The 16,146-nt window shown below is 41.9% G+C and overlaps 1 protein-coding gene across 1 annotated transcript in view; it reads right to left on the bottom strand.

Moving 5' to 3' along the window:
- The window catches only part of GRHL2 (grainyhead like transcription factor 2), a 175,753-nt gene that overhangs the window by 53,683 nt on the left and 105,924 nt on the right, over positions 1-16,146 (bottom strand). The window lies entirely within an intron of this gene.

Genomic DNA, 16,146 nt, shown 5'->3' with positions numbered 1-16,146 from the left:
TTTTATTTAACAGTCATTTATACAACAAATATTTTTGAAGCGCCTACCAAGTTCCTGAGGCTGTGCTAGGCGCTAGCATAGATGCACTGGTTATGGTTCCTGCAATCACAGAAGTCAGAGGGAAGATTGAGAGAGAACTTATGACGGTGCTCTAAAGATAACAACAGCTTCCTCAAACACTAACCTTTAGGTTAAAAAAAAAAAGTATACTTTTCAGGGAACACCTGAAAAACATCTTGGCCAGAGCGTATAAACACAGTTGTATGTCAGCAAAGCAAACGATCACTCTGGTGAGCTATGCAGTCGTTCATCATTTGGCCATTTGCTTCATAGAGATCTTCCTGCTGGTGGCCATAATCACAGGAGTCTTAACATAGACTGGTTATTTTCCACTCCCCCATAAAGCCTGCCTAGAACTACAGGAGCCAGAGGAGAAAAGTGTTCTGATGAATATGTCCTAAGCTACTAAGATTCATGGTTGGCTCAGTGATTTAACCACATGTCACTCACAGTGGACATAGCACTCAGACAGGCAGGAAGCAATATCAAATGTGGCCTTATCGGCTCCAGTCTCAACTAAGAGCCGACGTGATGGATTGTGGATATTTACAAGGGCCATTTAAGTGGGACGGACCCGCTAGATCCACTGAAATAACTGCTTACTGGCAATATACTATAATACATAGTCTAAATTTTCCCTGGAGGAGTTATAAAAACCAACCACCCAGTAGAGATGGTCTTTAAAGGTCAAATGAGCTACCACACAACAGACTTCACCGGGAGACACTTAGGCTAGGTTCCCTCAATAGAGAGAGATCCTTAGTAGAAGCTCTAATGGGCCCTCTAATTCCATTAAAAGTAAACAACACAAGAATCTGCCTTTTCTGCTACATTGTGTTGTCATCTCCCAGCGAACCTATAAGGGAGGGATTTTATAATAGGGTTGGCATTCTTTCCTCTTGCCTAGCTGCCTGACCCACTGGCAAAGCACAGTTTCAGTACCTGATGGTATCAATCATAGTCTCGCCGTGCTGCACTCAAAACCCAAATGGTTGAACTTTAACTGAAATTGGGGGTGGGAAGGAGTTTGGGAAGTCATGGAAAGACATTAACTAAAGCCTTAGCTTGGAAACTGATAAGCATTCGTTTGTTTCATCTTGCAAACCCAACCATATCTCAGCTCCATGCACAGCAGGCAAATGTGAAAGCAAATTACTTGGAAGTATATCTACAAAGCACTTGTTTGTAAATATGTATTAGAGGGGCTTAAGGAAAAGGTATAATTTCCTCTACCAAATGTTCATCCAAATGTCAAGTACAGAAAGTTATTTTTCACTTCGGTGGAAGCCTTGATTATGTAAAGGATGTAAAAATGCCATTAACAATCTATCTGTCTCCCAAGCGTTAAGAAAGTTACAAATGCTCATATATTTTTAAAACCTCTCTTACTTGTTTTCCTATAATGCTAACAGCACACAATTTATTTTTTAAGAAAGAATTCAGTAGATCAGGTGTATTTAGGCAGATAATAAATACAATTTTAATTTTGTCATCAGTTCAAAGATTGATTCAGATAGAAAGATTGTTTCTAAATGTACCAAGTTCTTTCCCAGAAATAGAAGCAGTCTCATAACATTGGCATTTTTTTACAAAATCATTTGTTACATATGAATTACAATTCCCATTTTGTGGTTTCTACCCAAGACAAGTGACCTTGCTGAAATTATAATACCCCTCAGTTGTACATTATGCATACAGTAAGATTTATTAAAATGAGCACAAATCAATGAGCTTTAGAATTGCTACATTAACTTGATTATCAACTCCTAAAGCTTTTTCTGAGAGCTTTCCATTAAAATAAATGGGCCTACCTTTGATTCAGAAAGCAATTTGGGATTCAAAAAATTGTAACATCTGTGATTTGGTACAATGTATTTATTTTCCTCTTTAAACAACTGTATTTTGCACTTTTAAGATGTTTCTTTTTAAAGACTAAGAAAGCTACTTATATCCTGATAATTGAGACTGAAAAAAAAATTCTTTTCCAAGAAACTGCACAGGATAAGCCTCTAAATTACACGTACAAGGTATACATAAGAAATAATCATTTTAACACTAGAACACATTTTCCTTTCACAAACAATATATAGCTATACAAATGAGCTCTTGCCAGTTTCTCCACTCTGTTCCTTTCTTGGTTTTTATAATTTCTACAGACAGCTTTCTCACATTTTACCTTTTTTCTTCCACTTTGATAGGATTGTATTTGTGTGCAGATGCAATGCCAAATTGAGACAGAAGATAGACTAAAAGTAGACAATATTAAAATGTGAAATCTCAGCTTTGGGCAACCATCTATTTTTTTATGCATGTATTCATCAAATAGTGATCTAATGTCTTCTCTGTGTGCTTGGCATTGTGCTGGGAGATGGGAATACAGGATGCAAGACAGACTACCCGCCCTCAGGGATCTTGCTATTTTGTTGAGGATATAAGAAATGCCTAGATTTCATAAAATATACAATTATATAGCACTTTTAGAAAGTACTTTTCAAATTTTTTTATTTCATTTCTTCCTTTCTTCCTGATAAAATATTTCTTTCTTTTCTCCTCTCAATTCTGCGGGTATGTATGTATACACACAGATGCATGCTTGGTGGACTCACATACTCTACCGTGGTTCCCCATATTCTTTCAGTGCTCAATTTTTTGTTTGTTCTCCTTTCAGAGGCTTTGCTGCCTGCTGTGTGCTCTGCCTTCTGTGCTGTCCCCAGATCATCACACTGCCAGCTCCTTCTTCTCATTCAGATTCAGGCCAATGTCAACTCTTCAGAAATACCTGCCTTGACCATCCCATGGAGAGCTGCCTTTTACCTCCTCTTCCTCCTCCTCTCAACCCCTTGGCCCCTGACCAGTAGCACAGTCTGTCAAATTTCTCTTTTCTCCTCTCTTCATAGCACATACAATTATTTGCATTTATCTTATTATTTATTTGTTTAGTATTTAATTATCTGTTTGCTCCACGATGCTGAGAAGCACTTAAGAGGAGGGTACTTGTCTGCCTCAAGCTCACTCTATTCCCAGTACTAGGCCCGTGGTAGACAGTCAACAAATATTTGTCCAACAACTTAAGAGAAGATAAATTATTTTTCTAAATACAACTTTATCTATGTTCTTGCCTTCATAAGCAATACCTCCTAAGAGCAGAGATTAATAGGAGCAGCTGAAGTCAATTTAATATGGTGGAGTTAGCTGCTCTGACTGGATGTTATCTATCAATCAACAATCATAAATTGAGCATCAACTATATAGTCAGCATGAATATCTTCATCAATATCTATCTATCTATCTATCTATCTATCTATCTATCTATCATCTGTCTATCTATCTATCTACCTATCTATCCATCCACACTATGAGATGCTATATATAGAGGCCATGGGAAATACAGAAGTCTATCTATGGCAGGGCCCTGCCCTCAAGGAAAAGGTGGGGGTCCAACAGTATTCACTGTTGTGGAAGGTATGTAATTAGATATTAAATTGAATACTCCAGACTCTGCTTGCTTTAAGAAGTAAGAGAGAAGGCCACGGGTGGTGGCTCACGCCTATAATCCCAGCACTTTGGGAGGCCGAGGCAGGTGGATCAACTGAGGTCAGGAGTTCGAGATTAGCCTGGCCAACATGGTGAAACCACGTCTCTATTAAAAATACAAAAATAAGCCGGGCATGGTGGTACATGCCTGTAATCCCAGCTACTGGGGAGGCTGAGGCAGGAGAATTGCTTGAACCTGGGAAGCAGAGGTTTTAGTGAGCTGAGATCCCGCCATTGCGCTCCAGCCTAGGTGACAGAGCAAGCAAGACTCCATCTCAAAAAAAAAGAAAGAAGAAGAAGAGAGCTTAACAAGGCAGCCAGGGAAGATTTCCTGTAGGATTCTTGAGACAGGAGAAAGAGAGATGGAAGGGAAAGAGAGCGCATGCTGGCTCTGAAACAATGGAGAGATCACCCTAATGGAAAAGGAGGGTTTATATCTGGAAGGTGAAGAAAGAACCTGAAAGGCAAGGAGTGGTGAGGAAAAAGGCAAATCAATCTGCTTTTACCACTGTGATCCAGTAACAGGCACTGAATGAGGCCAAGTGTGCATCTCTGAGGCCAAGGCAGATAGAGCTGTGGCCACAGCCTCCGACGTCCAAGCTATAGAGAGGACAGGGGCGTGAGGACTGAGAAAAGGCCATTGTGTTCAGTAGTGGAGAGCATCCATGCTACTTCCAGAGGCCAGACCAATGGAAGGGAGGAGACGAAGGTGATTGCTGGGCAAGTGAGACAGGTCAAGGAGATGGAGAAGAAGCACCTCAGCTAAGGGAGGGATGGGAGCACTGGGAGCGGGCAGCTGTCCCAGCAGCGGGGCACTTCTGAGATGAAGGAGGTGTCCACACGACAAGAGATGAGGTACGTAAGAGGCTGCAGAGAGGGGTGGCTGTGGGAGTCAAGAGCCTCAGAAGCAGGGGATAAAGGAGATCAACTCACAAGTGAAGTTTTGTGAGAGGAAGAAAGAGCTTTCTCTGAAGGTGTAGGGTGAGAAGATGTAACAGTGAGAAAACAAAAGAACTAACATAACTAACTCCATTTTTGTTTAAGGGGTCTTTATCCATTCTTGCACATAGGCAAGGATGATTTCAGAGCAGTGACAAAATATGTGAAAAAAGCAGTCATGTAGCTTTTAAAACTAATCCTGGGATAAAAGAGGAAGTATGTAAACAACAACTAACTATGTTTTGTTAAAGATTTTTAGGAGCATTGTGACCTGACCAAGGACAAGGAAGTTCCCAGCCTCCTCGGACACTCACTGCTGTCCATATGTCTGCAGTCACTGGTTACCTCTTGATCTCAATCCTCTTCTTGTCCTCCTGCCCTTAATATCGAAAGAGCCTAAAGTTTGTACTGACTTAAGATGGTACCTTAGAACATTAGCTCACCATCTTCTCCGTTATGTTGGCTTTCTGAATAAACTTGCTTCTCCTTCCACCAACCCTTGTCTCTTGAGTCTGGCTTTCGAGTGGTGAGAAGCCAAACCTGGGTTCAATTATAACGAGAGTAAAGCGAAGCCAGAAAAAAACATCCACTAAGAGGCTCAAAATGGTGCGCCTGGTGCAAACCCTAGCACTACAGCCTTGGACTCATTGTCTAACCTTTCTGGGCCTCACTTTCTTCTTCTAAATAGGTATGACAACCCCTATGTTGGTACTGTGACACTTAAATGAAATAATATTTTTAAACAGTAGAGTGTCATGAAAATCGAAAGAATTTTACTTTCATTAACATTATCTCTCTCCTTTCAGACACCTAGTCTCTCAGCTGGTCCTGTTCTTGAACTCCAAGCTCTCACCCCCATGACAGAGTCAACAAAGCCCTCTCCATTTTACCTCCCTAAATGCGCCTGCCTAGGTGGCCTCCTTAGCATTCCCAGGGTCCCCCAGTTCAAGCCCTCTTTCCTGTAGGATTACTACTTCCTCCTTCTATTGCTACCTTCCAGCTGGATTCTCTCCCTGGGGATTTTGTGAAGCTAACTTCAAATGATCCAAAGGTAGATTAGTTATGATTTGCATTAATGGAACAAACATTTAATTAAGGAGAATTGATTTAAAAACATTAAACCTCTCTCCCCACAGCACTTTGAGCGGGGGTTGAATCCCAGGTATTGCTGGGGAGAGCACGGGGAAGTCTCTCAGGCAGAAACCTTCACTGCTCTTCAAACTACAACAGTTTCTCCTGCTCTGCTCTGTCACTTGAGCAGATCTTGCAAAGCAGCACATCAGGATGAGGGACGTGCATAATGAGAGATTGGGCTGCTTGGTGAAATAATGAGCTCCCAGGCAGAAGAAGAATTTAAGTACAGACTGAAAGATTCATTCACGCGACTTTTTCGGCATTTGTTATGTGAAGCTTTTTCTGTTCATGTTTAGTACTTAAAACTTGTTTTGAGTTTTTAACACCTGAATATGGTACAAAATCCAAAAGGCACAAAAGGGTAAACTGTGAAAATTACCTCCCTTCCTTGTTCCACAGCCAACCAACAATTTCTTGTGTATCCTCCTAGAAACATGTTATGCAAATACAAATACACATCATTTCCTATTTTACACAAATGGTAGCATAAAATGCACACAGGTCTGCATCTTGCTTTTTTTCACTTAACAATAAAGTCTGAAGATCGCTTTCTCTCTCTCTTGAAAAAAGTATGAAATATGGAATGACAATTTCTTCAACATTAGGTTGTTTCCAGTGTTTTCCTGTCATAAAGAATGCTGCAATGAATGTCTTTCTATGTGGCTTTTGTCCACATGTGCGTGTATAAATTTACTTCTGAAATTGCTTTCTTTAAATCAAGGGCAGCCTTCTTAGTAGCATCTTTATATCAGGCGTTTCCTAATTTAGTGTGCCTCAGAATCGCCAGGAGGCCTGGCTGAAATACAGGTTACAGGGCCTCACCCCCAGAATTTCTAATTCAGTGGACCTGGGTTGGGAGGTACAAGTATTTGTGTTTCTAACAATCTCCCAAGTCAACACTGATGCTGCTTGTTGAGGACCACAGTTTGAACAACCACTGCCTAAACCATTGGACTTTGGTGGGCCTCTCCTTGTCCTCTTTGTCCTCCTTCCCCTTCCTTCCTTCCTTCCCCTTTCTTCTTCTCTGCTCTTACTCACCACCCCTTCCTTCTCTGGCTCCTCTCCCTCTACATTTTCTAAATGGAGAGTGTCTAAGTCCTATCCTTCACCCTGTTTTGCCCACTCTCCAATTCTCTCCCCAGCAATCTCATCCTTTCTCATGACTTCAATCATCCCCTCTTTACAATTAACACTAACTTCTCTCCTGAGTGTCACACTCTCCTGAGTGGCACAGTGCCCTCTCTCCTTGTGCTTTCCAGGTTCTGCACCTTTGGACACCCCCTTGTTCCCTACCACACACTCTTCTTCCAACTTCCTTATGTCTAAGTCCACCTGACCCTGAAGACACACCCTACATGCCACGTCCTTCCTTGTGTCTTCCTGATCCCACAGAAAAAGGACCTCTCTACATGCTGAAGTACTTAGAAATGAGGTGTAGGGGTGTGTGTGTGTGTGTGTGTGTGTGTGTGTGTGTGTGTGTGTGAGAGAGAGAGAGAGAGAGAGCAGAGATAAAGCAAATCTGGCAAAATATTAACAAGGAGTCAATCTAGGTGAAGGGTAAGTGGTATCAAATGTATTAGTCTTTCAACTTTTCACTTGAAATTTTAAAAAATAAAATGTAGAAAAATAAAAAATGAAACTGCCTCTCTCTTCAGACCTCTTCTAGCACTTTATCTCCCATAGAGTCACTGTCACTTATCTACCTTATATTACAATTATTTACACCTGTGTCTCAGTTGCTAGCCTAGTCCAAACATTCTCTGAGTGCAGGGATTCTGCCTGGCTTGTTTGTTCAAGACCCTCCACCACCTGGCCCAGTGCCTGATATGCAGTGGGTGCGCTGCTTCACAGGAATGGTTATTCCCTTGTCAGAGATAATAAAGGAGATATTACTACTAGGTCTTTCCAAAACAAAAAGGTGACATGGAAAGAGCATACGCTTCGGGACCAGACAGCCCAAGGTTAGAATTCCAGCTCTACCATGCACTAGCTGTGCAACCTCAGGTAAGCTAGTTAACTTTTCTGGGCTTCAAATTCCTCATTAGTTAAATGGAAACTGCTATTCACTTAAAAATATGAATATTGTATAATGTATATAGATTGCCTGGCAGAGTGCCTGGTGTATGGTAATCACTGAACAAATATTAGTCATTGTGTACACACGCACACACAATCATTTTATGAAATCCAAGTATGCAATCTAATTCTCTGCACAATACAATAGTTCCTACATGTTAATTACAGAGTCCTAAGCAAAATTCAGTCCAGAAACCATGGATACTTCACATTCTAACAAAGATCTAGCCATTGATACCTTTGGTGAGATGCCTTCCAAAGATTATTCCTTTTATATATGAATTAACTCCAGCTTTATAGCTTTTCCTAACATCCATTACCTTATAAAACTGGAACAAAGGCATGGCTTTGTTTAAGTTCAATACCAAAGACTCCAGCAAATGTTTACTTTTCTCTTTTAAGGCTTCCTTTACCCACACCACACCTCAGCAAACACATGAAAAAAAGCCATTTGCCCTGCTTTGTAGTGTGCAATTCAGTCTTTCAAGACCCCTCCCAGGAGTGCCCCCCAGCCCTATTTTTACTTTTGAGACCATGGGATATGTTCTGTAATATTCCACAAGATCACCTGTTTAAAATCAGCCAATGCATTAATTTAGGCAAAAAATTGGAGTACAACTTTTTCTTAATCATGAATATCTACCAACCCCATATCATCCTAGACTGTCTTGTAAGCAGAAAGAGAACTCCCCAGCCAAAAGCACTGGGCTGCTGAGGGGTGCGGGCTGGGGAATAAGCAAGGTCATGAACCCACAGGGCACTCAGGAGTGTAGTCTCTGTCATACAGTCCTTTGGTTTCCATTTTCATCCTGAAAAACAGTGTTTACACATCTTCCCTTCTCCTTTGGTATCCAGCAATGGAGCTCAGCAGAACAAGAACACTGTCCATTTAGGAACAGCCCTTTGGAAAGCATGATCCATTAAGACTATCAAAACTTCAATTTTCAAAAGAGCTGTGCTTGGCACACAATGGAGGCTCAATAAAAACTGGTTAAGCAGTTTAGACCAAAAAGAACTGGAAGAGAGATAGAGGGAAGGGGGAAAGGAGAAAAAAGAACACATTTCAGACAACTTCATGGATTTGCCATGATTTGGTACCAAATACAAGCCAGGCTTTCAATTAGCATAACCTTATTTTTCACCCAAAGAGATTGAATAATTTGCAGTGTATGAGAAGTTAGAACACCTATGTTTTCTCCAATTTACTCCTTTTTCATAAGCTATGGCCAAAGCCCTGCAGTTCTCACCATCTTATCTTTTAAGCAACTAAAATTGAGATAATGAGGACACAGAGCTATTTTTCCTCTCTAGTAGCAGCTGCTGGAGCAGAAAGCTAGGCTTGGCTTGCTCACCTTGAAAAGACAACACTGAGAGAGGAGGTAAGTGGAGGAAGTGAGAGGAGGAAGAGAGCTAGGTTTTCCATGGAAATAGTAAGTCAGCCTATATGATGGCTCGAGTCACATCTCACAACATGAAGCCAGTCACTGCAGTCACCATGACCCAGGCCACATCAAATGCACTCTTAAGTCCAGGGCAGCTGTCAGGCAGTGCTGGAACATTAAATCAACTTCATTTTCTCCCTTAAAAGTGGATTTACAAATATAGATGAGAACATTTTACTTTCAACTTGCACTTTTAGTTTCTTCTCACCAGCCAACTCATCTTAGCACATCCCTGTTTACCTCCCTGAGACTGGCTCTCAGTTCTTAGATGATATCTCCTTGTTAGTATTAAAGCAAAATCCAACAGGAAGGCAATGGGGCAAAACTATTAATGCAAATAGGGCCCAGAGGAAATATCAACATGTCTCCTCACCTTGCATTTTCCCACAGTTTCAAAAACTACATGCACATCTCTTTTGTGAATCCAATGCACTTGAAGCATTCCAAAGAGACCCAAGATTAGAGGAATCTCTCTATAAAAGGAACATTGGCTTATGTGTAAGTAGTCACTTCCAATTACCACCCTGGTAAATGTGAGGATTTGTTTGTTGAATTTCTTAAGTTGCACATGTAGAGTGGAGGGACACTGTATGCTTCCTACAAGCTTCATCTTCTCTGATCATAATGCTCATTCTTGCTTTGGAAATTTCTTAGTGCTGTGCTTCTTGCGTGGTTTTGCAAAAAAAAGAACAAGGAATTGCCTCCACTATTCATAACAGAAAAAATATACCAAAGAAAGGTGCGCAGAGATCATGTAAATGAATAAAAATGAAATTCAGGATACCAGGGAAAGGAGCTAGAGAGAGATGGGGGAAATGAAGAATAAATGTGTAAAGGCATGGAGAAGAAAACACTGATATGTCTCAGCACTGTAATTGAAAGCATGCACTGATCTTTGGAGTGAGGTAAGAATTATGCAGAGGAGCTTGCTAGTGTTAGGCTAATCAGCATGCAAATGTTCCATTGAAGAGTGCAAGGAGTTTTCACTCCCACATCAGTTCCGGTCAATGATATGTATGATATGGGCAGGTGATGTACCAGGGCAACAGAAGACGTGGATAGAGAGAGCCCTATGTGCTGGAAGTGCTGGACCAGCAGGCCCATCTTTGTGGGGAAGGAGAAAGTGTGGCATGAGGACAGGTCAGGTGGCAAAAGGAGGGTGGCCTGATTGAACTGCTTTGCTCAAGGAAATAGGGTCAGCCATTCATTTTCTTTCTTTCTGGATACAAACAGGTTGTACCCTATAGATTGCTTAAAGAAGGAAAACCATAGCTTGCTTTGGCTTAAAACAAAAATCAGATTTCTCTCTATTGGGAGAGTCAACAGCATGGGCTCTGGACTCATAGGGCCCTGGGTTCTAAATTAACTTTTTCCATTTGCCCAATCTTGCAGGGCCTGATATGTTGAGAGGTAATATTTAGTGGAATCAGAATCTAAGAGGCCCAAGAAGATTATCCATGATGTCTCTTAGGCTCTTTGCTCCCTTCCCCACCTCCATGGGGTCTCAGCCCTGCCCACCTCCAATCTCATTAGGAAAATTTGTTAACAGAGATAAAAACAGATGCCTTACATGTGTCCTTGGCCCTTTCTAAAACTGCAACAACTTCCTGTCTGGAAGGTCCTCCCCAGTCCCAAAATGCAGGAAGAACATTTGCTGATGCTCTGACAAAGCAGAAGGCTAGGCAAACCAATACCCCTAAGTCCTCTCCTGCAACTCAACACACAGCGGGAAGGAGGAGCAGGATAGACATCGCTCAGGAAAGTAATCACTTTGCTTCTGAAAACAGAGGCACTGGGCTAGAAGGCAGCAAAGAATAACCCTGGGAGATCAGAGTTTCATATTATTGAATTATAATAGACTTTTCTAAAAATCATAAAGATCGGAGATGGCTAGTAGTAGATTTATTTGTCAGCATGATTATTTAGTGTGATGGTAGTGAACGTTTTCACTGAATCCTGAACTAAGGTCATCTAAAAGGCTTGGAGGCAGAGCAATTTAAAAAAAGGTTCATGGAAAGAAGGCTTTTTTTAATCTTATGTATAATAAACCAAGGAAGGGTGAAACTTAGAGACGTGGAGAAATTGTTATGGTGTTCCAGTGAAAAGATCCAAAAAGGAAAAGTGTTCCTGAAAGTCAGCACAAAGCACTAAGCAGCATCTTTAATGCTCAAGTAATTCTTCTCTGTGGTCACATGGCAGAGGTCTTTGTAGCACACCATGATTGGTTTAATCTTAAAATCACTTCGAACAGAGAAAACAGCCCTGGACAAACATAAGGGGCCCAGTTTCAAGACTCTCCTTAGAAACCTAGGAGGAAAGGAAGCCTGTAATTAGGGTTTGCTGCACTCTGCTCTGAGGGTGACGTCATCGCTTGGAGAAAGGCAATGCTCGGTGCCAGGAATCTGAGCTCACAGCCCTTTAATAACTCACTAGGGTCTTGCGTGGAAATTCCTCATCTTAGGGATTAGTGACCAACAAATCTACTTCTTAGGTACCAGTGTTTGGATAAGGAGAGAAAGAAAATTGAAAAATTCTTGTAAATGGGAGTCATGTGAAAGAATATGACACAGAAGTCCTCCCATTGGGATCATATGGATGGGATCTTAATCTACATACACACACACATATGCACCACATACACACACTTCCCATTGTTTTATGGCTTCTTTTTTTTTTTTTTTTTTGCAAAAAAAAAACTCAACAGGGAAGTAAAAAGCCAGCTACTCGAGTGCCAGGGCTAGAATCTGGTTGTCTGTACCTCATTTCAGTGCTCTTTCTGCTGCCACACCCTGGGCCCTGCCTGCCATCAATTTCCAAGCAGTGACAGTATGGACACTCAGAACCTTGTCCACCTAGATATCAGAAGCCCAGGGACACCTGTTCACATTACACAGGCTTCCAGGCTGCAGAGACCCTGAGGGCAAAAGCTGATCCTGTCGGAGACTATTTCTGCTACATGTGTCATTGTGCAGAAAGACTGTGTCTCAGAACCAGCAAAATGGGTTTTGGGTTGAAGAACTCTGCAATAGTTCTGCCAGAATTCGCCTGCAATGGACACTGCAAATCTGGAATTAATCCCCAAACCTCATTTTAACTAATAGCTTTAACACCTTCCCTGGCCAAATGTTTTCCTATAATTTAATTAAATTAAATGATTAGAGTTTCGTGTCTTTCCTTTTTTTATGTTCATGCTAAATGAGAGGTAGAAATAAAATGTAAGTCAGCAATGAAAGAAAATGTATGCTTTGGAAAAATCCATAAATCTTATCATCAGGTCTTGATTATAGATCTGTGGCAAGAATACCAAATACTGGATTGGTTTTTTGGTTCTTGTTTTTCAAATAAATGCATCAAAACTTAAATATCCAAATAAAAGCTATCCTTTAACATAATCATCTTGGGAAGACATACAGGTTTCTCCAATGATGCTGCCATGGCTTTAAAGCATATTTAGAAGGTCTCCTCTGATATGGCCGGCTTCAAAGATGATATATAAAACTTTGTGCAAAAAAAACCTCATTCTTAATCCTCAAGTGGTATTATCCAGCTTGTTGATATGTATTCACATTTGGATAAAGTTGGTTTCTGGTGTTTTTTTTTAAAACATCTTGAAAAATCAAGATTTACCACTATTGTGAGCATTCAGAAGAATGTCACAGATTCTCTCTTCAACAGTGGGGACACAAATCAGTGTCTGGCCTGCTGCCACTGTGGCCCCATGAGGACCAGGCCAAAGGAGCCAGGGAGCCAGGGAATGCTGGTGGCCTTGCTCGCCCCATTCCTCTGAGCTCTGGGGCAGAAAGACTGAACCTACCTACGGCTTCAACCTGCATTGTGCCACTACCCTCCTGAATGCTGAAAGGCAGTGAAGAGCTAAACTGCGTTATCAGTTGCCTGGGGTGCATAGTTGGGCATGAAAACTCAAACGTTCGCCAAGGCTAGGCAGGGAAAGTTCCAGAATGGAGAATGCTAGAGAAAGCAATAAAGAGCCCAGTACCTCATTAGGGCCACTCATCGCCTTGCAAACACTCAGGCCTAATGGCTGCCAGAATCTTTAATTATCCAAGAGACTTAAAAGCCTGGATTTTTTAAAATAATAATCTTCTGATTATTTAATGTGGGCAAAAAAAAGTTAAAATTCTAAACAAAAGTACAAAAATGCATAATACGCACGTACATATATGCATCCTGTGGACCATCTAAAGGCTGTAGGCCACAGGTTTGTGTCCTCTGGCCACATAAACCAAAATATCATGTGATACTGAAAGGGCCTGCTGCCCTGAAGCCTGTGAAAGTTTCTGTGCAGACGTTACCAACGGGAATTTGAAAGCAAATGCAACTGCTCCTGATGGATAAGTCCACAACATGAACATCACAAACACTTCCACTGTGAGAGGGATGCCTTTTCCTTCTTGCTTTGTTGAAAACCTTTTTGTCAACATTTGTGCAATTTTGCCTTTTGTAGTCTGCTTATTACAAAATCAATGATATTTTAGAGAAATGCCTTAGGCTCTGCAGATAAAAAAACCTCTCAGCCTTTCTAATGAAGTAGATTTAACTTTTATGATTTCTCTTTAAAAGCTCTTCAGTAACTAACACAGGAACAGGAAACCAAACACCTCACGTTCTCACTCATAAGTGGGAGCTGAACAATGAGAACACATGGACATGGAGGAGGAACATGACACACCAGGGCCTGTCGAGGGGTTGGGGCCTAGGGGAGGGAGAGCCTTAGGACAAATACCGAATGCATGCAGGGCTTTTACTTCTTGCTTTGTTGAAAACCTAGATGATGGGTTGATAGGGGCAGCAAACCATCATGGCACACATATACCTGTGCAACAAACCTACACATTCTGCACTTGTATCCAGGAACTTGAAGTAAAATAAAACATTAAATGCTCTTCAGTAGTCTGGAGAAAAATATTTGGAACTTTTTTCACTACTTATTGATTAACCCAAACCTCAAACAATTGCTGCAACCAAGTAATAATAGTCACTTAAAATATTATTAATGAAGTTAAAAAAATTTTGCCATGTAAAACAATGCAATATAAAATATCCTCCACTGCCATTTTTCAAAGCATATGTGAGCTTAAACTTGTCTGCTCTGAGCAACATGCATGAGCTTAAACTTGTCCGCTCTGAGCAACATGCATGTTCCTACACATGCACACTCACATGTACACCCACATGCACAGGCACACACATTTAGACAAGGAAAGTAAGCTCCTGCTTACAGTGAATGAGTGGTATGGAATGAACTGGGCTGGAAGGTCAACTCAACTCCACATTAACTATCTCATTGGTTTACTACAGAGCCTGAAGCTTCCATCATTAAACTGTCCCTTCCAGGTTAGGCATTTTCTATAAAAGGTCCCTATTGAAGCAGAACAGTTAAAACATTCACCCACTAGCACTCATTATCACAGATTGCATGATAATTAAAATTATGGTAATGATTACAGCTCATAGTTATAGCTTGCCTTAACATTTGTTTTGTTGTTGTTGTTGTTGGTGGTGGTGGTGGTGGTGGTGGTGGTGGTGGTGGTGGTGGTGGTGGTTTGTGTGTGTGTGTGTGTGTTTAAGACAGGGTCTCATACTGTTACCCAGGCTACAGTACAGTGGCATGATCATGGCTCATTGCAGCCTCTACCTCCTGGGCTTAAGCAATCCTCCCACCTCTGCCTCTTGAGTAGCTAGGACTTCAGATGCACGCCACCCTGCCCAGCTAATGTTTATTTTTTATTTTGTAGACATGGGGTCTCCCTACTTTACCCAAGTTACTCTTGAACTTTTGGCCTCAAGGATCCTCCCACCTTGGCCTCCCAAAGTGCTGGGATTACAGGCATCAGCCACCATGCCTGGTCCGTTAACATTGATAAGACACTTCCAGTTACACGATCCCATTTTCTTCCCAGGGACTCTGACATAGGCCCTGCCTCTCCCTGGTCACACTGTTGCTCAGTTACTGGTTCCAGGCCTCCCTCCCCAGAGCACTGGATCATCATGCTTTATGCCCTCAGCATGACGCTGGCTGCAGCAGAGACATTTGGAAATCTGTGTGTTTGTCTGCATGCCAGAACCAAGGCCCAGAGAGGTCAGATAACTTGCTCAGGATGACTCGGTGGCCATCCTAGTCCTGTGCTATCACACAAACTGCCTCTTACTGATCAGGTTCAGCAATCTAGCCTCTGAGAGAACAGGGGACGATGAGAAAGGGCAAGCATTGGCTGGAATAAGGAGGCACTAGGCGGGGATGTGGGAAAGGAGCAGACAGCCCTGAGCACAGGAGCACGATGTTCTCAGGAGGGGGCAGGGGCAGGCAGAACGGGGCTCAGGTAGCCGAGAAGGTTAACAAAGCGCCGAAAGCGCATGGCTTGGGCAGGAAACTTTAAATGAAGGCGGAGTGGACTTTAGAGACACATTTGCCTGCAGTTCTGTGTGAGACCAACCTCGCACCCCACGGCAAGGCCTGCTTCCTTTCTGGGAGGCACTGAGCCACGGAAACTTCTCCAGGCTATACGGGCACTCTATCACCACTTGCCCATTGGGCCGCCTTTCTCAGGCCTATTCTACATTGTTTTATACTTGAGTGAAACGAGACACTGGGCAATTCTTCTTCTGTAGCCGTGCCTGCAAACTCCCAACCTGTTTCCTTTCTCACCCAGCCTTCCCCCTGCTCGCAGACAATAAAGCATTGACCAGAGCAGTGTACGTTGACCTTTTCATTAGTTTGAAGACAAACTCTTCTAACACCCTCCTAGATGGTCCAGAACCAAAGCAAAAAACAAGCTTAGGTTTCATCTGGCACCTTCCCATGAGTGCAAAATAAGAATCAAGGATCAGAAGCTAAGGAACACAGAAAGGAGAGTGGGCATAGCAGAACGGTTTGGGATTTTCGTAAAATCAAAGAGACTCGTGGCTGGAAAGCAAACCTAAGTATCAACAATTCTGCCTT

Source organism: Symphalangus syndactylus, chromosome 7 (genome assembly GCF_028878055.3).
Source record: "Symphalangus syndactylus isolate Jambi chromosome 7, NHGRI_mSymSyn1-v2.1_pri, whole genome shotgun sequence".
NCBI lineage: Eukaryota > Metazoa > Chordata > Mammalia > Primates > Hylobatidae > Symphalangus > Symphalangus syndactylus.
The sequence above is the reverse complement of the archived record's forward strand: the minus strand, read 5'-3'. Positions and strand labels throughout refer to the sequence as shown.